Source organism: Trachemys scripta, chromosome 12 (assembly GCF_013100865.1).
Source record: "Trachemys scripta elegans isolate TJP31775 chromosome 12, CAS_Tse_1.0, whole genome shotgun sequence".
NCBI lineage: Eukaryota > Metazoa > Chordata > Testudines > Emydidae > Trachemys > Trachemys scripta.
Window position 1 is genome coordinate 3158485 of NC_048309.1, and position 23842 is coordinate 3182326.

Consider the following 23842-nt stretch of genomic DNA (forward strand, 5'->3'; position numbering starts at 1 on the left):
TAACAGTGATGACATGCTTGGCACTGTACCAGACATAAAGATAGACCTGGTCCCAATGGGCTTACAAGCTAAAAGATAGACATAGAGGAGACAGGCTACACTGGAAAATTCAGAGGAGGGACTAACTTCTAGATTTGTTTGTTTGTTTATGGGGCATTGCAAAAGAAGGGAGTTTTAGAGCTTGAGTCAAAGGGGATTTGGATGAGCTCCTTAGCTCCATTGCACATGTGTAGTGAGGGCATAATTTAAAGGCATGTGGGCTGCAGAGATGTTACCAAAATTCTGATTTTTTGCAAGATCTTTCATTACTGACGATGATGTGCGAGAAGGAAAGAAGCCAGAGCCCAGATGAAGTTTACAGATTAAGTTTGCAGGGCTGGCATTTAAAAACAATATTTTTTAAAGTGAGCACATTTGGTTATAGAGTCCTTGAGACACAACAAACATGGAATCTCGCAATGACCTTTTTACCGTTGCTTTTCAAAGCAGGACTGTACTTTAATGTGGTATTTCAATTCAAGAATTGCTGTCTTAGTTTTTGATGTATAATATAGGCCTTAGTCCTGCAACTGCAGGTGCACCTTTGTGCCCACATAGAGTCCTATTGATTTAAATGGGGCACAGCAGTGCACCCATGGACTGTCGACTGCAGGATCAGAGCCATAGATTTCCACCTGACAGAATCTCTCAGTTCTTCTTTGAGTGATCGGCCACCTGTATTCTACTTCTGGTGTGCATGCGCCTGAGACCATAATCTTTTTGAATAGCAATGTCTGCACGCCGCATGCCCTCTGGTGCCCCATAGCCAAAGGTGTAAAGGGAAGAGTAGCCACAACTGCCCTTCAGTTTCTTCTTACCGCCCAGAACAGCGAGATGGAAATCCTGCAGTGTCCCCGTCATGGTGCAATGCTTTCCCTACTTATTTGTTAGTTGTAACTAGTGTTATAGTTAGCATAATTAGATTCCCTTCCATGTATGCTTACCCACCCATTCAACTAATACCAAAGGTCCTGACGTAGCTCAGACAGGATGCAGCCTTGATGATAATGATAGCCCCGACATGGCCCAGACAGTTTTGGTAGGCTCATCAGGTCCATCAATACGGGCTCTGATCACACTTCCAGCTCAACATGATATAATAATGTAAACCAAGGGCCATATTCTATACCCAGACCCACATCAGTGTACTTCACAGTCTGGATGTTGGCTGGCTAACAACCACAGACAGATCGTCTTCCAAGAACATCCAGGATATTCTGACTTGTAGTAGAAAGGACTCCACTAAAGCGACTTATGGGGGAAAATGGAAGCAATTCTCTGTCTGGGCAATGCAGATGCCCATACCTCCATTAGAGACGGCAATAGCCACTATTCTAGTTTACTTGCTAGCCCTAAAGTGTTCAGGACTCTTCGTCAGCTCCATAAGAGTCTTTTGGCAGCTATTTCTACTTATCATCCTCTCATACATGGTCACTCGATCGTCTCACAGCCAGGAGTTGTTACATTTCACCAATTGTCGAGGTTCAGCCTTTCTGGGACCTCATAATTATGTTATTGGGGTTAATGAGTCCTCCCTTTGAACCCCTGGCATGCTGTTCATTATACTACCTGTCTATGAAGATCACCCTCTTAGTGGCTGTAACCTCATCCAGAAGAATAGGAGAGATCCAAGCCCTTATGGCCGGAACACTGTCTAGAGTGTTCTGTAAGGACAATGTGACACTAAGGTCCCCACTCAAAATTCTTGCTTAAAGTTGTCTCTGAATTTCATTTGAATCTAGTGATCCACTTGCCAGTTTTCTTTCCCACGCCTGATCCCACTCAAGGCGAAGCTAAACTCCACACCTTGGATGCAGTCAGGACTATCTTTTACCTTTTAGACAGAATGAGACCATTCAGAAATTCCCCTAGACTATTTCTGGCCATTGCCACCAAAATGAAAAGTCAGGTTGTATCCGCACAAAGATTTTCTAAATGGGCTTTGGTCTGCATTACAACTTTCTCTGCAATAGCTCACTGGGACCTCCCCCCCCGCCCCCCACGGAGATCAAGGTTTGTTCCACCAAAGCTTGAGCGGCCTCGACAGATTTGCAAAGGGGCATTCCAGTCTCAGAGACTTACCGATCAGCTCCCTGGAGTTCAGTGCTCACCTTCACCCAGCACGATCCCTTAGCTGAGGACTCCAGATCCAATGTCTGCTTTGGCAAAGCTGTTTTACAGTCATTGTTTCAACAGAGTCTGAGCACCCACATCCAGGCCTTGAGCTTGCTGCTTGTGTGTCACCAGAAGTGGAATACATGTTGACAATCACTCTGAAGAACGAATGGTTGGCTACTCTACCTGTGGTTTTCCTAGATCTGTTGTCCACAATATATTCCACAACTCTCCTTCCTTCCCCCACGACTATGGAGTCCTATAGCAATTGCGTTCTGTTTTAAGGAAGGAGCTACGCTGCAGTTGAGACCGCTCCACAGGGCGCTGGAGGGCATGCAAAGTACAGGTGCAGCCCCAACGGACACTGCTATTCAAAAAGATTCTGATCTCGCACGCATGGGGCACGTGCATGCCAGAAGTGGAATATATGTGAACAACATATATCACAGATCTACAACTACAATAGGGTAAGTGACCATTTTTTTTTCACTTACATTGATAAATGATCTGGAAAAAGGGGTAAATGGGGAGGTGGTAAAATTTGCAGATGATACAAAATTTCTCAAGGTATTTAAGTCCAAAGCTGACTGAAAAGAGTTTCAAAGGGATCTCACAAAATTGGGTGACTGGGCAACAACATGGCAGATGAAATTCAGTGTTGATAAATGCAAAGTAATGCACACTGGAAAACATAATCCCAACTACATATACAAAATGATGGATCCAAATTAGCTTTTGCCACTCAAGAAAGATCTTGGCGTCATTGTGAGTAGTTCTCTAGAAAACATCCACTCAATGTGCAGCGGCAGTCAAAAAAGCTAACAGAATGTTAGGAACCATTAGGACAGAAAATATCATAATGCCACTGTATAAATCCAGGGTACTCCCACATCTTGAATACTGCATGCAGTTCTGGTTGCCCCATCTCAAAAAATATATATTAGAATTGGAAATGGTACAGAGAAGGTCAACAAAAATTATTAAGGGTATGGAACAGCTTCCATGTGAGGAGAGATTAAAAAGACTGGGACTTTTTAGCTTGGAAAAGAGATGACTAAAGGGGGAATATGATAGAGGTCTATAAATCATGAATGGAGTGGAGAAAGCGAATAAGGAAGTGTTATTTACTCCTTCACATAAGAATCAGGATCACCCCATGAAATGAATAGGCAGCAGGTTTAAAACAAACAAACTGAAGTATTTCTTCACACAATCCAAAATCAACCTGTGGAACTCATTGCCAGGGGATCTAGTGAAGGCCAAAAATATAATGGGGTTCAAAAAAGAATTAGATACTTTCATGGAGGACAGGTTCATTAATGGCTATTAGCCAAGATGGTCAGGGATACAACTGCATATTCTGGGTGTCCCTAAGCCTCTGTTTGCCAGAAGCTGGGAGTGAACAACAGGGGATGGATCACTTGAAGATTGACTGTTCTATTCATTCCCTCTGAAATATGTGGCACTGGCCACTGTCAGAAGACAGGTTACTGGGCTAGATGGACCATTGATCTGACCGAGTATGGCCGTTCTTATAAGGAATAATTTGATTTCAATCGAAGGCTTCGTTGCTGTCTTCAAAGCCTGGTAAGTCAAGGAGTAATGCTTCACTGTGTACCATATACTATCCATACAGAAAAATGAATGTAGTGTGATTAAAAAAAAAAGATTAATTCAATTAATGGATTGAGTACAAACTTGGGCTCTGATCCCATAACATGCAAGAAAACTCCTGAGCATCTGTGAATATAGTTTCGGGACTGGGTCCTTAATACTCCTTTGGAAACGTTGCTGGTTATAGGAAACATTGCTACTTATATGCAGTGCAATGGGTGGATCCAGTATTTTGAAAAGGATCATGGAAGACAGGCATGTTGTTTATATTGATGCTAGCATTAAGGTTATGTCAACAATTCTCTTTAGAAAAAAATCTAGGGGATTTTAATATCTCAGCCACCATTTTTTTCTACTGTCTAAAAGATGGGACCAAATACTATTTACGGAAACTGAAAAAAAGATTGGTGTGCCATCGGTTTAAGTTATAGGAATGCCCCTTCCCCCCAAAAGTTAAATGAGTGGTGTTAATTTTAGTTTTGAATTTCTGAATTTCCACACATTTATCAGTTTGGATACCTCCTCAGGGCCCAAACACATGTTGCTCACCACTGATATGTAAAAAGTTACTTGTTGGTGGAATCAGGGCCCAATCCTGCATAAGAGTAGCCCTTCCCATTGATTCAGTTAGACTACTCACATGAGTAAGAGTAGAATTAGCCATTAATTATTACTTAAATGCTGTTTGCTTGCTTGTTGTTGCCCAGTTTGAGATAACCTAATAAGGTACAAATTAAAAAAGGAGTCCTTGCCGTTATTCCAGGGCAGATCTGACAGATTGTCTTCTGTGAAGAAAGAGACCCTGCCAGGCAGAACTGAAAGACCTAAGTCTTTCTCTATAGAAGCAGAACATTTTCCATTGATGACATGTGCAGGAGAAATCTCATCCAAATTTAGACTGGCCTGGGACTGTAATTATGAATGGCTTATATTTTTCTTTTCTTTGTGGGCTGGCCAGACACTTTTATTTAGGAGTCTGAGTACCAATTTGTGGAGAAAAAGGGAGTTTGTTTTTCAAAATCTAGCATCTGTTACCTTGGGAGCAGGCCCATGACCAAGTCAGCAATAAAAAAGTCTCTCTGACTTCCAGTCCCAGGCCTCACCCACCAAAGCTTGCTGTCTCCCCATTGAGCCATCTTGTATATGAATCAGGAAGGCTCAAATGATGGGCATTCTAGAAAATGTAGTTGTAAACCAAAAATGAAAACTTTTGAAAAATAGGCTCTAGGATGTTATGAAAGGAATTTTTTTGGAAATGGCTTCCTTGTCAGAAAGGTAGTTTTCAAGGACCCTCTCAGGCCACATCTGACTAGTTAAGGGAGTAGTTACTGACTCTATCATTTGTCACTCCTCAAGTAAACTTTTATGCTAACTTTTATGCTAGCTGACTGCCAGAAACTGGGAGTGGATGTCAGTGGATGGATTATTCAATGATTGCCTGTTCTGTTCATTCCCTCTGACGCACCTGGCTTTGGCCACTGTTGGAAGACAGGATACTGGGCTAGATGGACCATTGGTCTGACCCAGTATGGCCGTTCTTATGTTATATTCTTCTGTACTTGGGGAGAAAATTAACTGCATATTTTCCATCTGCAACTGCCTTGTGGTAGTCCCTTCATAAATCCCAGGTAGCCTGTCTGATAGCTGGTTTTGAAGTGCAGCGTAGAGGAACTGACCTGTTAGGGTATGATACAAGGAAGGGAAAGGGAAAGACCTGCAGTGTATGGTGCATCCAGAGAAAAACTGCTGCATGAGAGACTCAGGTGGAGAGAAATTAATGCCGGTGACGCAGGAGATAGACCAGGAGGGAGAAGGGTCTGAACATGAAAATAACTGCAGTACCTGAGGTGCATGAGAAGACACGATTACAGATCCAAGGTGCGACAATAATACAAATACAGAAGGACACAACAGTGAATAGGAAGATGAACCGGCAGAAATATAGTCTCCTTACTGTACTGGTTGGTACATTGTAATGTAAACAGGAGGTGACCCGAATGCTGCTCTCTTGCAGGGATGACTATCCCTGCCTCTTCCTTAGCTAGAGTTCTGCTGCGCTTCAGTCATTTGTGGATGGAAGATATGGACATTCTCACCTTCCCAGGCTCTCACTTTGCAGTCTAGGGATACAATTATTGGAGCAGATTATTTGTTCTGCTTTCACGGTTCTGGCTTCTGCTGTGGACGGCTCAAACTCCTTTGAGCTCCAATTCAGTCCGGAACCGTTCAGGTGTCCAGAAAAACTGGCACTCCCAACTTTCAATGTGTTGCAGGTATTTTTAAGTCACCAAACTCTGTATGTCTATAGGAAGCATACTTCTGTCCCCTCCAGTCTTTCATGGGAGAAGAGATCATCTCTCCCTTGTGGAACTCTTCAATAGGACCCAGATTTCAATGCTGGAGATTTTGACTCCTCCACTTCAAAATCAAGATCTGTAGATGGTTTAGGAACCTTGCAAAGGTCACTGTTTGAAAGACTTCTACAGAATGAGGTGTGTTTTGAAGAGGGATTTGAAGGAGGAAAGAGGTTATTTAGCTTGCATGTGTCTAAGAGTGAGGAGCTTGCAGTATGGAAGAAAGCATGAAAGGAAGAGTAGGAGCAGGATATAACCAAAGTGGTTTGGAAGAAGATCTGAGAAGGCAAGCAGGGATGAACAAGAGAAGTGTAAGCCAGAGAGAGAGAGAAATTGAACACAATGTGTATACTTCAGTTGAATCAAATACAAACCTTACAAGAAAAAAATACTATAATAAACAATATCATGTGCTTACAAATTATATCAGATTCAATATAAAATGAGAAGTTAGGGATTTTATGAATGCAGTTTGCAAATATAGACAAATACAAATTTGTTTAGCTGAGTATATATAATATTTGAGGCATGAGTTTGGTTTATTTAATCTAGCTGTTTGTATTTTAAATAATGTAGAAGAAGTTATATTAAATAGATATCAAAGAAAATGTATGAGTAGTAGTATGACCAGCAAGAACATGTATCAAGATATGTTGCACAAAGGAATCTCTGCCTTCAATGTCAATATGGATTAAAGGTCTGAATGCATGTTTCCCATTAAATGTTTTACTCTGAATTGAGAGGACATTCCGAGACATTTAAGAAGCTGTACACAAATGTGTGTGTTGCCATTACTAAGTATAAACTTTTCTTTTGTTAGTTAATGTTTATTAGCGTTTGTAGCTATATATGTTGTTAATTGCAGCCCAGATGTTGGCTGCATTTCTGTCCTGTGTGAGTGAGCTGTGTGTGTATGTGTATTGAGCTGTGATCCTGCAAAGATTTTTGCACATGCTTTACAAATACTGCACAAAGTTAAGTATGTACAAAAGTCTTTGCAGGATTAGGACTTTATAGACTAAAACGACAGCACCTTTCATCCAAAAGTCTCTCAACGCACTTTACAGATTTTTCACAGTATCTAGTCACAAACAGATTGAATAGTCAGGAAATACAAAATAGAATCCCAAATACCTTAAACACCTGACAGATGAATTGTCACCATATCTCCCTGTTTGACTGTTCTGGGTCTGATTCTCTGCTCCTCTCCATCCATTTTACACCAATACATTACTATTGACTTGGTTGGAGTTCTCCTCATTTAACCAGTGTGAGAGGAGGATGAAGCCATGTCTATTGATTCCCAATTATAATGACATATTTTGGGGTGAGGAAGGGCCAAATTCTGACCAGTTACAGAAGTGTAAATTTGGAGTGACTCCAGATTTAAACGAATGGTGCCTGAGATCAGAATCTGTCCTAGAGACTGTAAAGTGCTTTGGGGAAATCTGTCTGGATGGGATGCATGTTGCTATAGAAACTATTATTGCTTGTGTGACATTTCCTGTGGCTTTTTTCCCCCTTTGTTTGTGTGGCCGCCTTCACAAGCTGTGCACGGCATTGGGCTATTCATGGAGTTTCTTGTCCTTTCACTCCTGCTGCAGTTTATTAACACTGCCGACGCCCTCCCCCTTTCCACGGAACATAGGGAGGTTGTGTGAATTGCAGCGGGACTGGAAAACCAGGCAGGTAACTGCCGTGTGCTTAGATTAGATGTGTCCTGGCCTCACGGCACTGAAGTCCGGAGTGGCACCAGGAATGAATATGGCCCATCATTCCGAAGTGGAGCGGGTTTAGTAAGCGCCCCCTAACACGCGTGGCTGGAGTGCTTTGGGTCCACTGATCGCGGGGAGCGGGGGAGGGTGGGGTCTGCTATAAACTTTGCAAAAATCGCCCTTGACGGGGGCAGGAAAAGCCCAGCGGGGCGGGGACCCCCTCGCCGCTGCCAAGCGCCAGCTATCGCTTTAAGAGCCAAGCGGCAGTCACGCAGCGGCATGTGAGCGCAGGCAGGCGCTGCCTTCCATCCATGACCAGCCCTCCCAGCGCAGCCGCCTCTCCCAGCACCCGGCCGGCCACGCAGCAGCATCCTGGCATGGCCGCGGAAGCAGGTGATGGAGGCAGAGCTCCCATTCCCCCTGCCGGCACGGGAAATGGACGATGCTTTGCGGGGGATTAGGCGGCGGAGGGCGGGCGGGAGGGGGTGAGCATCTCTTGCCGGGCGCCCCGGGGTGAGCCCGTCCGTGCGCATCCCTCCCCGCGGGGCTGAGGTTTGGGAGGGGCAGGGGCCTGGCGCTCGGCTCTGATCGGTTCCCCTTGCCTCTGTGTTCCCGCTGGCAGGTTGCTGAGCTAGCCGGCTGCCTGCTGCAGTACCGCAGTGGTGCTGCCCCCCCCACCCCCACCCCCACCCCCGGAGGAATTGCCGAGAAGACCCGGTGGGCCCCGCTGAGCCAACTCAGGTGAGCGCAACGCCCCCAAGATGCGCACACAAAGCGCTGCATCACCCTGGGGGACGGGGGAGGAAAGCCAGGGGCTGGGGAAATGCTCCGGACACTGGAGCGGGGATAAGGCTCTCGCCTCCCCAGAAGTAAAACTTAATGATGCTGCATGTGACCGGCACAAACCGCCCCTCTGCAAACGCAACGCAGCTCCGGAGCTCGGGCTCTGCGGCGAGGAGGCTGGCAGGCTGCTTGGCAAAGGGGGGGATATTCCACTTTGGGTCGGGCAGGCCCCCAATCAGCGTCTTGCCCGGGCCATTCCCGATGCCTCTCCTGCAGCATTGCACCCTGGGGCCTTGTTGTGCAGTTGGGGGGTTATTATTTAATGATGGATGCTGCATCTCAAAGGGATCGCTGGCAGCACAGGGGTGATTGATGAGTGTGCTCCTTGCTTATTTCTTCCCCCTCAAGGTCAATGAAGGCAGATTCTCCCGTAAAAATCCCCTGCTCTGCATGTGTCATCCCTGTAAAATATCGCTCTGCCCCTGTCTCTAGATAAGGCATATTTGAAGTAATGACCTTGCTCAGGCAGGTAAAATCATTTCCCCCAACCTTTTCTAGGTCTCTCTGATCTTTAAGCATGTGCATCTTGTGCTCAAAAGAAAGCAACATCTCTGGCCACGCTTTATAGGGCCAGCACAAGGTGTCCACCACCACAGAAACCCCACTTCAGCCCCAAAGGCTTCTTTATAGACTTTGTGAATGGCTTCTCCTGACTCAGGGTGGATTGAGGTTAGAGGGGAGCTGGTCATACCAACATTTCGCTTTTTTCTTCCACATTGAGAAGTGAATTTCTCTTCGCACGTCATTCTCCCTAGCCCCATGGAATTGTATCTTCGGTCCCTGGGCTGCCCAAGCAGGCCGGCTCGCTTTGCCTTCTGTAATCAGCTGCTTCCCTGACTCACCGTTCTATCTGGGCCTCACCTAGGAACAGGGGGCCTAGATCCCAGGGTTCCTGCCTTCAATCTACCCCTGCTCTTATCCCCGCTGGTCCCTAAGCGTCTGTCACAGAATTCCACTCCCCCACGCCTCTGCCCATGAATAAGCGTCTCTGCATCAAACAGGGCTGCTTGGAGAGACTGTGTGTTTTGATAAAGCCAGTTAACAGAGTGCCACATACTGTGCACATTGGCATAGGTGCTGGAACTAAGGATGCTGCCGCTTACCCTGGCTTGATGGGGTTTCCGTTATATCCGGGATTTGCAATCTGGTTCAATGGCTCTCCCCCCCCCCCCCCCCGCACTGTAAAAATTGTTCCAGCCCCCCTGCAGATTGGATCAGGCGCAATGTAAAGTTGACAGCAAGTTAACCCCCGTGGAACTGGGACAAGCTGATGAACTGAACCCCTCTGCACAACAGGGAATGTGTCAGTTGTAACCAGCTTTACAATCTTGCTGTATGTTTCTCAAACTATTCTTGAAGACACACGGGAAGCTTTCCCGTCGTACAGGAAGGGAAAGGGTTACCCTCCGATGATCCCTTCCTCCTGGGAATACCAGCACCCTTTGTCCCTGCGTTAATATCAGTTTGAAAAACCGATCAGCTACTTAGCACAATAACGTATTCTTGTCTAACGGGTTTCTTTTCAATAGGATCTTTGATGCAAACTCAGCATTTAGTGGTGAGCCAAAAAAAGAAAAGGTTTCCAGTTACATGTGTAATAGCAGCTCTCAGAGAAATCCCTTTCTGCTGCTGCAATGGCTCCTTAAAGCACAAATCTTGAATGTGCATGTTAGTCTACAGTACCACCTTTCCCTAGTCACTTCTGTCACCAGCCCCCTGGAAACCACCAAAAATCCCAGAGCCCACAGGATCAAATGATCTTAGAGTGCAGGGCCTGCTCCAGGCACCAGCGCAGGAAGCGGGTGCTTGGGGCAGCCAATGGAAAGGGGCGGCACATCCGGTCTTTGGCGGCAATTTGGCGGCGTATCCCTCGGTCCCTCTCGGAGCGAAGGATCCGCTGCCGAATTGCTGCTGAAGAATGAAGCGGTGCGGTAGAGCTGCCGCCAAACTGCCTCTGATCGCGGATTTATTTATTTAGTTCCCCCACACACACACACACACACACACACTTCGCCGCTTGGGGCAGCAAAAAAGCTGGAGCCGGCCCTAGAGTGGGGCAGATGCTTCATCTGAAGGAGCAGGAAGCAGGTTTTCCTTCAGATTCTGTGTCTTTAAAAACCATCATCCCATCTCTAAGATAAGAAGCTTTTAAAAACGTAAAGGGATGAGCACTGTGTTTGCTGGGGGGAGCCAAAGGCTCCCTGGGCCTCATTGTCAGAGATGCTGGGAACGCAGGCTCCGTTTACACTGCAGGGGAGGGTGAGCCTGCCAGCCTGGGTTTGCAGACTCACGCTCGCTGGGCTGGAGCGAACGTTGTGGCTCTAGCAGAGACGCGGACTAGCCACCCGGGCTCAGATGCAAGGGGTCGAGTGGGCTTGAGCGCCTGAGCTGCAGCCAAGCTACGAGGTCCACGCTGATATTTTTAGTGCACTAGCTAGAGCCCCGTTAGCACCAGTCTAACGAGGCTCACTCCCAGCTGCAGTGTAAACTTACCCACAGAGCCCTCATTGGCTTTCAACGGCCTTCCAAGTGCTCCGCACATCTGAAAATCAGTCCACGACTGCGGTTGTGCGTGTACAATCATGCCTAAGTAAAGCACAAATATTCCACAGTGCGGGTAAGTAACCCCTGGAACAATTTAACAAGGGTGGTCGGGGAGTCTCCATAAATCAAGATCAGATATTTTTCTCAAGGATCTGCTCTAGTTCAGGGGTGTGCACAAGTGGGGGCAAGCAGGGCCCTGGGCCCTGCAATAATTGGGGTGGGGGGCCACAAAGCTCTTCTGGCAGCGAGTTCCTCTGGCCCCAGAGCCTCAGCGGGGGCACAGAATGGGCCCCTCCGAAAGCAGTGAAATTTAAATTCCTGCTGATGCCGCTGCTGTAATTCAAACAGGAATTAGTCTTGTGGCCTGTGCTGTGCAGGAGGTCAGACTAGGTGAGCACAGTGCTCCCTTCTGGCTTGATAATCTGTTAATCAAATCGACTGAAGATGCCCGTAATTCCCACAGACCAGCTAGCTGCCAAAATTGTTACTTTGTGTCTGCAAATGACCTGGGCTCCAATGGAAAGGCTGAGATGAGGCTCTTTTGAAAATTTGGCCCAGAATATCTTTGCGTGTATTCTCCCTACTCTGTAGCATTGGTAAGTAAGCATTGCCACTCCCAGGATGGGGCGTTTTCCTGCTGACCTTTGTAGGGAAGGCTGGAGCAGGGCAGTCAGAATGGAGCCATGATGGCTTGCGTGCTTGGGTTGAAACCCAGAAATAAATCCATGTTGGCCCAGTGGAAAACTGCAAGCTCTGCAGGGAAACCAATGTTGGGTGGAAACATGAATCTGCTTTTGCCAGTGTTTGCACACCTGCCTGTGCGTTCCCCAAGCCTATTCCTTGCCAAGGAGCAAAGCAGGTCTGATGGCAAATCCATCACTTCGCCCCATGTAGCAGTTCGGGGATGGGGTGGATAATGAAGGGGAAAGGATTCTGGGTAAGCAGGGCCAACCTTCTGTCTGCTGCATGAGATGATTCAAATTCACATATGTTTAAATACGATTAATGAAGCTATGGATTTAAAAGCCGTAACAGAGCTAGTATTGTCCCCAAGACCTAGGGTTCGAATGGTGAAGCATTTAACAAAGGCAGGAATTTCTCTTTCTTCCCCGCCCCCCCTTTGTATATTTATTATTAAGTAACAAATCTGAGACAAACACTGCCCCATTGGATCGTAACAGTCAGATCACAACTTAAGTCCATCAGTATTATGGGGCAGTTGGCTGCGCCATTGTAAACAGGTGGGATTCAGACAGTTGGAGTCCTACAGCCACAAAAATTACAAGGCTCTTCCTACAGCCACCTCCATACTTGGGCACAAGAGAGACCAATGGCTTCCAAACACCCCCAGGTCTTTGTGCTGCAATTTGCTGATCAGTTCTTAGTGCCTTGCAATTACCCTCTGGCAGGGGGAGTGGACTGTAACACGTGCAAGTTCGTTCGGTACAGAGGCCATCAGGTCTCCAGACTGAGCAACTGCCCCATGCCACTGATAACAGATCCTTGCAATCCATGTGGTTCCAGTTTATGCGGGGGCCGGATCCCATTGCTCCAAAGAGCCCATCTCAATCTGCCACTATGTTCAATGTGACCCTAATATAAACATCTTGTATTCTTTGCCTTCCCTCCTCCCACCCCTGGGGAAAAAACGATTGAAAGATTTGTAATGATCTTTCTGAACTTAGAACATCTTCCCCCACACCAGGCTTATGTTTTGTTTGTGATCTTTTTTTTAACACAAAACAAAAAAAGGCCTAATATAGAATAGCGCAAGGAGCCTCTTTAAAGTGCGCCTCAGCATTTTGTTAGCCATTTCAAAACGAAGGTTCGGATCTGCCTTCACTGTGTGCCCTGTATTTTTAACCCTTTGGGGTTGCCGAACGCTGGGTATATCCCACTAGCAACTTTGCAGGATGTGGAAGTGACACTGGTACTCGTGAGATCTCCCGATATGAATCACTGGAATGCGTTACCTAGGGAGGTATTGGAGTCTCCTTCCTTGGAGGTTTTTAAGGCCCAGCTTGACAAAGCCCTGGCTGGGATGATTTAGTTGGGAATTGGTCCTGCTTTGAGCAGGGGGTTGGACTAGAACCTCCTGAGGTCCCTTCCAACCCTGATCTTCTATGATAGTATAGTGAAAAGCAGGGTATAGGCGCTTAAATGTAAATCCTCCATTTTATGGTAATGGCTGTCATTTATTAAATAGGTTGATATCAGAAATGTGTCCTTGATGCTACTGGAGTGATGTGTGACAAGGAAACCAAGGTCATTCTGAGTTCAGATAGTCTCGCTGTTCTTCCTTCAGCCCCATTGTGTCTCGGCTTTGCAGTCGCTCAGGGCTGTGTGGTTGCACTGAAGTGCCAAGAAAGTCTTTCCACAGGATTTCCCTGGGTTTGCCAGTTCTTTTTCAGACATGGCCTCCAGTTTTGTGGTTGCAGATGGAAGCATTGAGACATTTACCTGATTGCCACCCGCAAATCGGGTGGTTAGCTGTCGAAATTCTGACATATGTGCCCAGAGTTACTTGTGGGCACAGAATTATGCCCACAGGATTGGAGGCTGGGTTGAGGCTTACACCGAAGTGTGGAGTCGGTTGGTTTTCGTTTGCTTTCTAAAAGCAGGGCCCTGGTTCTGAATCAGGATCCTCTAGGAGAGACCCATGCGCCCACACAGAGTGTATCCAACGTCAGTGGGATGCCACACAGGTGCAGGGATTCATGTTAGCATATCCTCAGGCAGGACTGGGGATTGATATAAGAAGTATGTGGGGAAAGAGGGCACGAGTTAACTTTTGGGATAGAAACCAAACTTACCATCCAGTTCCTGGCGTTTTTGTTTTTATTTTTATTTTTTATTTATTCATTGCCAGTCAGTTAAAATCTTGTTCCAAAATGGCTATCATTCCCATTAAATTAAGAGTAAAGGCTGCAAAGGGCAGACATTAGATTAGTATAAATAAACTCTTAACCTTTGAGAGAAATGTGCTTTCCTGGGCTAGAGCCTAGTGGATTAGCCCGATTATAACTGAACTGCCCCCCTCTTTACTGACAGATCAAATTCTGTTTAGAACCGACATTCAGACACAGTCAAGTTTAAAACCTGCTTAAAGATCCTTCTCAAACTCTGTTTAAAGCCCTGTGTGAGTGGGCACATAGCAGGTTTAGTGAGCACAGTTCTCAGGGGAGAAAGATTGTCCCCATCAGTCAGGAGGGCCCTTTGAACACTATTAGCCAAAGCCATATTGAACCAGAGTTGTAGCTTGCTGAGTTCTTCTCCCAGGCGAGCTCCGTTGGGATGTATGTAAACCGCTATTTAGAACTTTGCTTTGAACCCTCCAGAAGGAGGGATGAAGCCTCAACACAGCCCCCAAACACGAGGCGAGGCCATTCTGTTAGAAACTGGCAAAGGTCAGCATTAGATTAGATTATGTAAAATATAACAAAAGGAGCAATGAAAGGGAAAACAACCCTAAATCCAACACAATAGCAGCACTGCATGAGGAACAGTGACTCGAATAGCAGGTGGCCAGACAATTTCAGTATCAGAGTTAATGTTCTGAAACAAGTCTCCTCTGCGTGGCCTCTGCACGTTCCCACTCTCGGAACAATCTGATGGATCCTGCTCCAATTACCCAGTGAAGTTTCTGGTCCGTCTGCTGTCTCAGTTGGCAGGAACTGAGGGAGTCGGAGTGCCATGCCACCCTTTCGTAGCCTCACCCTCCGAACGTTCACAGTCACCCAGGGGCATGAGAGCGCTTCAACCGGCACTGCTGCTAGACCGTTCCACTGGTCCACTCTCACTGTGGCCACATCCCAGGAGTGCGAACGTGCCGGGGTCCTCAAAGAATTCTGGTTCATTTTCATATCATCCTTTACTTTCACATGACTTATGAGGAGAGGCTGAGGGAACTGGGATTGTTTAGTCTGCAGAAGAGAAGAATGAGGGGGGATTTGATAGCTGCTTTCAACTATTTGAAAGGGGGTTCCAAAGAGGATGGATCTAGTGTTCTCAGTGGTGGCAGATGACAGAACAAGGAGTAATGGTCTCAAGTTGCAGTGGGGGATGTTTAGGTTGGATATTAGGAAAAACTTTTTCACTGGGAGGGTGGTGAAGCACTGGAATGGGTTACCTAGGGAGGTGGTGGAATCTCCTTCCTAGAGGTTTTCAAAGTCAGGCTTGACAAAGCCCTGGCTAGGATGATTTAGAGGGGGATTGGTCCTGCTTTGAGCAGGGGGTGGGACTAGATGACCACCTGAGGTCCCTTCAACCCTGATATTCTGTGATTCTGTGGTCACTGTTCTATACAGTAACCAGGCCCTGTCCTCTCAAAAGAGCCTGTCCAGCTCTTGGCAGAGCTGATAGGTACAAGATGGTCTCTAGGCATTTTTGGTTAGATCGTCAGTTGGCACAAACCAGCATAACTCTGTTGCTGTTGTGGAAGCTATGCCAGTTGACCCCAGCTGGGGGTCTGGTGCTATATCTCTGCAGAGAAGAGACCCCTAACTGAAGGGTTTAGTTCTTTTACTGGGTAGACCCTGTTCTTCCCTTTCAGTAAGCGTCAGGTTCCCCTCTCACAGAGATACTACTGCTTGGCTCCTTTTTAGGTGGCAGCTTTCTGCCCGCCTGAGTGAGGTTCAATGGTGCTGAGGGCCTCAACTTCCTTTGGAGTCGGTGGCAGGTGAGGGCATCCAGCACCTAGCAGGATGGTGGAGCGTAAGGCCTCGGCTAGGCTGCTGAGTTAGACTTGTACTGGCCTTATTCTGGAGCCAGCACAGTACCTAGGCAGCATCCACTGATTCGCTCAGAATTCCCGTGTGGGGGACACCTGAAAACGTGTGTCTGCTTGGCACAGGAAGGGTGGCTGAGCTGGCGTCCCTCCCTGGGCGGATGGCAAACTTATTCCCATATCTATTTTAATGCGGTGCAATACATTGTGTTCCACTGTATTATAAACACCCTCAAATCTTTATCTCAGCTAGGCAGTAGCCTACGATCGTATGTGATGGTCTCAGCAGCGCTATTTATCCTTTCACTCCAGTGAGGACTGCCTTTTGAATCGGTCTACTTTTGTGTATGTTTTGTCCCTATAAAATGTCGGAAATAGCCGTAGCTGTAGTATGCCCGCAAAGCACCGGACTGTGAATGCTGGAATCATAAGATAGACCAAAAGACTGATCACTTCAAGTGCCGTTTTTTCTTTGCCTCCAATCCTTAATGGGACTGGCCGTCCCGTGGTGTTCAAAGCTCCACTGCTTGAAGTGGAACAGAGTCATCCGCTGAAATGGCGATTCTGCGTTCAGAACCTTCTATATTTCTGTTAGATCCTCTTTGAGATGCGGTGTCCAGAGCAGAGTATTCGACGTCAGGGCATAGCATTGATTTACAAAATGGCGTAATAGGGCTCTCCATCCCATCCCTTTTTCATTCTCACACTTGGTTGTCTTTCGTGACCCCTGCCTCACACGGAGCACAGAGGTCTCCTCCGAGCTGTCCACAATGATAGCAATTCTTTTGGTGACGTTCTAGCTACTTTAGAACCCAGTACGAGGCTCAGAGAGGATCTCTTTTGAGACTGGAATGCTAGTGTCCTTAGCCCGCCCAGAGACCATGTGCTATTTTGCTGTTACATGACGTACTGGAGAATCTGCTCCTCTGGATTTTGGAAGCCTACGTCAACGTATGGACGTTGGCAGTTTGATTCCCGGCTACACGTCTTACATTGGTTTGGGGGGGCTGAATCTTAGGGCTTCGGCACACACGGCTGTCGGGCACCAGACTAGAGAGCTTGGAATGACTGAGCCAATTGCTCAGTTCTTGCCATCCGACAGTGACTACAGCAACCAGGTGAAGAACTGAGTATCCAAACAAACCTAGGCCAGCGTTCTGACTGTTCCTGTTTAATTCAAGAAAATCTCCATTTTTAAACTGAAAGGAAGCTGGCCTAGAATTCCAGTTTGCCATACCAGAGTCCCACCCAATCTAGGGGACTTGCTGCATAATTTATATCCAGCTTGCTTGGGAGTCTGGGGGGCAAAATGATCTCCGGATGGGGAGGAGTCTGCTGATATGAATTCCATAGAAATTGTGAAAGTCTCTTTCTCTCTCTGAGTTGGCAACTGGCAGGCCCTCCCACTGCCATCTGGAATGAGATCACCCTGGACTGCGTAGGGAGTCTCAGGAAGTTGCCAACACCTGCCAGCAAGCTGGGATTACAAACATAGTCTAAACGCTTCTTCAGAAAACCTCGCCTGGGGTAGATGGTCTCATCTCCCAGGCCTCCCTGCACACGAGATTGGACACATTCTGGCTACGCTTTATTCCAGTCATTGTCAACCGGTGGGTTGGGACCCCTAAGTGGGTTGCAGCCCCGTTTTAATGGGGTTGCCAGGGCTGGTGTTAGACTTGCAGGGGCCTGGGGCTGAAGACCAAGCCCCACTACCCGAGCCCAAGAGCTTCAGTCCTGGGTGGCAGGGCCCAGGGTTACATGCCTCCCGCCTAAGGCTGAAACCCTGGGGCTTTGGCCCCCCTGCCCAGAGCGGTGGGGCTCAGGCTTTGGCTTTAGCCCCCCCACCTGGGGCAGCTGGGCTTGTGTGGGCTCAGGCTTCGATCCCCCGTCCAGGGGTCATGTAGTAATTTTTGTTGCCTGAAGGGGGTCGTGCCCCCGGTGCAATGAAGTTTGAGAACTGCTGTCTTACTCTGTACCGTCGGTAGTGCGCAACATTACTGCGGAATGAAGCGCTTTCAGCGCGTGTAGACCGTGACTGATGTGCCCAGGTGAAGGAAGGACTTAAACTGTTGCTCCCCGCTCTTGGGGCTGGCCGTGCAAATTTCCACATGTGGGTCAGGTGACTGCAGTTGGGGAATTTTGCATTCTTCTGCACTCCCTGGCATCTCTGCCAGGCAGGACCAAGGGCAAGGACTTGGAGTGAGGCTCTGGCTGGCAATTCAGAACTGTGTGTGGTGTGGGACCCAATACGACTGTGCAGATAGCAGAGAGCCCCTGCAGCCAAGTATCCATGGACTTGGGTGGACTGTCCCACTGACTTTCTGAATAGCCCCGAGGACTCATGGCTTAAGAATGTTTTGGAGGTTGGGGGATATGAACCCACTGGCTCTTCTGCATGGTGCTGGAACACATCTGCCCGATGGTAGTGCAGGGGATGCTGTTTGTTGTCTATCTGCAGCAGCGTCAGATGCTCTCCGATCCTTTAAACCTCATCCCGGTTGCTGTGATAACCCTTACAGCTGGGTTATAGCAACCTAGAGGCCAACGTGGATTTTTGTGGGATGCTGGTAGCTGCTGCCTTGAGGAGGGAGACTGGGGGGCTGGCAGGGCGTTGGATTTCAATGACAGCTAAGCTGCCAAAGTCCAGGGACCGTGGCTGAAGGCAGGGTGTCCTTTCTCCAGTAAATGCAACAAACAGAAGTGGGGGGAGCTGGGGCTTGGCAGGTTGGACACGAAAGGTGAAATTTATGAAAGACCAGTTGTAGGGTAGAAAATCGGGCCCTGTAGCAGAGTCGAAGGGTCAATCCCCTCCCCAGACAGCTGTGTTTTAGGGCGAATGGTGACTTGTAGGAGAGCACCCGGAGCAATGAAGAAAGAAAACTATTATCTGACTACTTTCCAGCTCTGCTTTAGGACTCTTTGTTACGACATTCCATGAGGCCTTATTCCATCTGATACTAACCCCCAGTATAGCCCCACTTTGTGATTCTTGTGCTAGATGCATCTTCTGGGGGTGTCGGGGTATTCAGGTGCCAGCAGAGTCACTCCATTCTGGAAAATGTGCTTCTGGACACTAGCTTTGCTAACCAGGGTTGCCGACGGTAAGTGGCCTGTGAACAGGGGAGAGCCAGGGTTTCAAACTCTGCATTTTCAGATCCATTTGGCATGCAGCTGTGTGCTGCGCTCACAGGTCCCGTTTCAGAAGTTGTGCTCACATTGTAATGCGTGTTGAAAGCTTTTCAAACTCTGCTCTAATCACTCCTTCCCTTCCAACTGAACAGGCCGATGACGAGTGACATGAAGAGATGAGGATCAGTTCACTTACGAACTGATGGAATTCTCTCAAGTCTGCCGTGTTTCTTCTGGTAGGCTTCGTCTGTGCTGCAAAGCTAGGCCGGCATCGCCCCGGGGTGTAGATGCAGCCGTACACGCACAGAAAGAGTTGTTCTTCTTCGCGTGATTGCTCATGTCCATTCCAATAGGTGTGTGTGCGCTGCGTGCACGAGCGTCGGACGTTTTTACCCGTCGGGTCAGCTGTGGAGCCCCCTGGAGTGGCACCTTTCTGGCGGTGTATATAGGCCCCTGCCGACCCACCGCCTGCTCAGCTCCTTCTTACCGCCAGTGACGGTCGTTGGAGCAGCTGGTCTCTTGCTTTAGCAAGTGCTTCCTAGTGGTTTTGCCTGTACACAGTCGTTATCCTTCATCTTAGTAAGTTGGGGGATTCCCCTCCCCCCCCGATATTTTTCCCTGTCACCGGGGCATGCCGTGGCCCCAGGAGTTCAAGCCGTGCGATAGGTGCGGTAAGCCTATGCCCAGTGGGGATCCACACACCGCTTGTCTGAAGTGCCTGGGAGAGGGTCATTGGCAAGAAAAGTGCACCGGCTTCAGGCCCAGAACTAAGCGGGAGAGAGACTATCGCCTCACACTCCTCAGGATGGCGTCCGCTCTCCGGCTCAAGAGCCAGCACTGGCAGCCTCGGTGCACAGCGCACCGGCCTCAGCACTGAATAAGGACTCACATAAGGAGCATCGGCACCATTCCCTGGTGCGGAAGGCTGGCTCATCGGTGGGCACCGATCACAATCCCCGGTGCCACATAAGAAGAAGAAGGTGGAACAGGGCCGCTCCCCTGCCAAGAAGAGCGGACAGAACTCCAGCATGCTGTGTCCCATGTTGGGACACCAGAAGGCTGGTCCATCAGTCCCGGCACCATCGACTCAGGCCTTGAAGGGGGGTCCATCGAGTCTGGTGTCGGTGGACTCTCTGGTCCGGGAAGTGTTGGGGGAGGACTGGACCTATTGGAATGGACATGAGCAACACATCTCGAAGAACAACAGTTACGAAAGGTAGGCAACCATCTTTTCTGCTGGTGTGGGACTCTTTTCGTGGCATAGCTGTGTCTACACTGAGAGTTTGTTGGCACTGCTGTGTTGGGCAGGGGGGTGTTTTGTTTTGTTTTTTGTTATCATCCCTGACCAAGATAGCTATGCCGATTACAGGTATAATACTTGAGTACTGCAAGGCATTCCCCCTAGTCCTTGTTCCCCAAATTGCTGTCAAAACTAATTGGGAGGAGGAAACTATTTCACCTGCTTTTGATCTTATTCAGGACATCACAGAATCCAACTTGCAAGCAAGAGCCAATCGAGCTGATGGGAAAGTGTGATCTTTAACAAGTTTAAATGTAACAGTCTCCTCAAGATGAATGGATGAAGTTCACACCTCGCTGCAGGTTCAGCAAGACAGTGCTGCACGAATGTATGAGTGACGCCTGTACTCTGCACCCAGAAGGACTAGAAATGCCATTGTGTAATGACGTCAGCAGGTGGACCTGACGGCTGTTGGTTTGTAGTGCTCTGTCCTGACCAGCAAAGCTGATCTCTCCCTTTGTTGCAATAAATGAGCCATAACCTTGCCCACTAATTAAGAGGATAGCCAAGAGATTGCAATGTCAGTTCAGGGGAGTACGTTTGGCCTGGTCTACACTTAAATATTAGATTGGCCTTGTTATGCCATTCAGAGCTGTGGAAAATTTTCACGCCCTGAGTGCGATGGTTAAGTCGACCTAACCCCCGGTGTAGACACAAGAAGGTCAATGGAAGAATTCTTCGGTTGACCTAGCTACCACCTCTCAGAAAGGTGGGTTAACTACATTGATGGAAGAACCCCTTTCGTCGATGTAGGAAGTGTCTACACTATGGTTTTACAGTAGCACAGATACAGCAGTTGTGGTGTAGACACGTTTTTAGACAGAAACCGGCTTGCTACACATACTTCATTTTTCATGCATTCATTTCTATTGTCTGGATACAAAAGTTGCAAACCTGTTTCCATCTAAGTCAATTGCAAAACTCTGATTGATTTCCATGGAGCCAGGATTTCATTCAGACTGTTGACATGAGCTTTTCTGTTACATATGTAATCTCTGAAATGTTCCTCCCCAATTCCCTTGGTCTCTTTCTCAGATGTGATCCCATGGAGCCCATCCAGTGCTGGTTTGGTGGGGCTCTTCCTGCCTGCTAATTTGTTTGTCTCTCTTGGTGTTTTTTGGATAATTGACATGATCCTGGCTTGCTTCAGTGTTTTGTCTTTCCTCCTGGCAAAGACAGATCTGTTAGTGGTACCTGCCTTACCCTGCACTCTTCATCACTGAATCGTTCACTTCATTGTTAGCAAGGTCCCTCTCTCTTTTCTAGGTGATGTAAATAACTCCTGACCCCACTGTTGCCTGACACAGTAACTTCTTACTTAGATGAAGTGGCTTTTTCACCTCCCCTTTTTATTTATCGCTTCCTCACATCTCTGCTTTGGCCTTCCCATTTTGTGCTGAAATCCTGTCCATCCTCTCCTGACCCAGATGCTTTTCGATCTCCCAGAAGCACCTCTCTCTCTCCTGCCTTTGATTACGCTTCTGCATTTTCTTGGCCATCCCCAGTGGCAGCTGGTGTATTTGATTGCTGGAGAGCATACAGCGCACGTGGGCATTCAGTCATTTATCTCTGAGCACTTTCCATTTCCTCTCTGTGTACTTTTCCTAATGACTAATAGACGAACAGCCGCAATAGAGTGTGTTGCCCGCAATGCTTGGGCTCATCGCCACAGCAACAATAAGACAAGCTTTCATGAAAGCTGCCTTCAGAAATGCAAGGTGTGTCCAGTGAGTATGAGCTCTGAGTGGAATTGAGCGCCTGGGGATGAAGAGGGCAGGGTAGAGATTCTTCCATGGAGGTGTATGGGCTTCTACTAATGTAGCACTCCCGTGGGTAATAATTTTTCCAGTGCAAAACTCTGGAGTCCATCAACGCTTCCATGCTTCCACTGATTCTCCACAGAATAAGTATTGTGCTTCCAGTGACGAATTGCCTGCCCTTTATACTCTATGAGCTTTGTACTGGGTAGGCTCTACTCTCTCTTCTTGACAAAGTGCTCTGAGGCTGGTGTCCTCCCTGCCTTTCAGATCTGACTAGCTAATCTTGGGTTTGCTGATGCTGTTGTGGAAGGACTATCTCCTTACTGTAAACAAGGACCCAGATTTCCACAGTGGCAATAATTGATACTTTAGTGTGTTTTCACGCGCAGTTACCACAGCTCCATAACCGATGGAAATCGAGGCTATAGTCTCTACTTTGTTTTTTAGCCTATCTGGAGAAACTGGAGAAATGGTCTGAAATAAACAGGATGAAATTCAATAAGGACAAATGCAGAGAACTCCTCTTAGGAAGGAACAATCAGTTGCGCACACACAAAATGGGAAATGGCTGCCTAGGAAGGAGTACTGCGGAAAGAGATCTGGGAGTCACAGTGGATCACAAGCTAAATATGAGTCAACAGTGTAACGCTGTTGCAAAAGAAGTGAACATCATTCTGGGATGTATTAGCAGGAGTGTTGTAAGCAAGACACTAGAAGTAATTCTTCTGCTGTATTCTGCACTGATTAGGCCTCAGCTGGAGTATTGTGTCCAGTTCTGGGTGCCACATTTCAGGAAAGATGTGGATAAATTGGAGAAAGTCCAGAGAAGAGCAACAAAAATTATTAAAGGTCTAGAAAACATGACCTATGAGGGAAGATTGAAAATATTGGATTTGTTTAGTCTGGAAAAGAGAAGACTGAGGGGGGACATGATAACAGTTTTCAAGTACATAAAAGGTTGCTACAAGGACGAGGGAGAAAAAATGTTGTTCTTAATCTCTGAGGATAGGACAAGAAGCAATGGGCTTAAATTGCAGCAGGGGAGGTTTAGGCTGGGCATTAGGAAAAACTTCCTAGCTGTCAGGGTAGTTAAGCACTGGAATAAATTGTGGGGAGGTTGTGGAATCTCAATCATTGGAGATTTTTAAGAGCAGGTTAGAGAAACTCCTGTCATAGAATCAGAGGGTTAGAAGGGACCTCATCTAGTCCAACCCCCTGCTCAAAGCAGGACCAACCCCCGGACAGATTTTTACCCCAGTTCCCTAAATGGTCCCCTCAAGGATTGAACTCACAACCCTGGGTTTAGCAGGCCAATGCTCAAACCACTGAGCTATCCCTCCCCTAGGGATGGTCTAGATAATACTTAGTCCTGCCATGAGTGCAGGGGACTGGACTAGATGACCTCTCGAGGTCCCTTCCAGTGCTATGATTCTATGACCTTCCCTGGCTGCCCTTCTGCACATCGAAGCTTGAGATAGCCAAATTGATTCCTTGAGAGCAAAGATAGTGACAGTTTATTACTGACGATTAAAATCAAATATACTTGTTAAAACGGCTCTGGGGAAAGCTTGCAAAGCGGACCGGGATGTCTGTGTAAGACAAAGAAAGAACATGAGGTGTCTGAGCACGGTCGCATTTCAGGGCATAGTTGGCCAAGAGATTGGCGGTGGGGGGAGGGTGCACATGAGACACAATGTCAGCAA

The 23842-nt window shown here is 47.5% G+C and overlaps 1 protein-coding gene across 2 annotated transcripts in view; it reads left to right on the forward strand.

The window, feature by feature from the left end:
* The first annotated feature begins 8518 nt into the window (after positions 1-8518).
* Positions 8519-23842, forward strand: part of SNPH (syntaphilin) — a 31947-nt gene continuing 16623 nt past the window's right edge. For both annotated transcript variants that reach the window (XR_004647903.1, XM_034787947.1), the window contains exon 1: positions 8519-8578. The gene's annotated coding sequence lies outside the window, so the exon portion shown is untranslated. The remainder of the gene's footprint in view (positions 8579-23842) is intronic.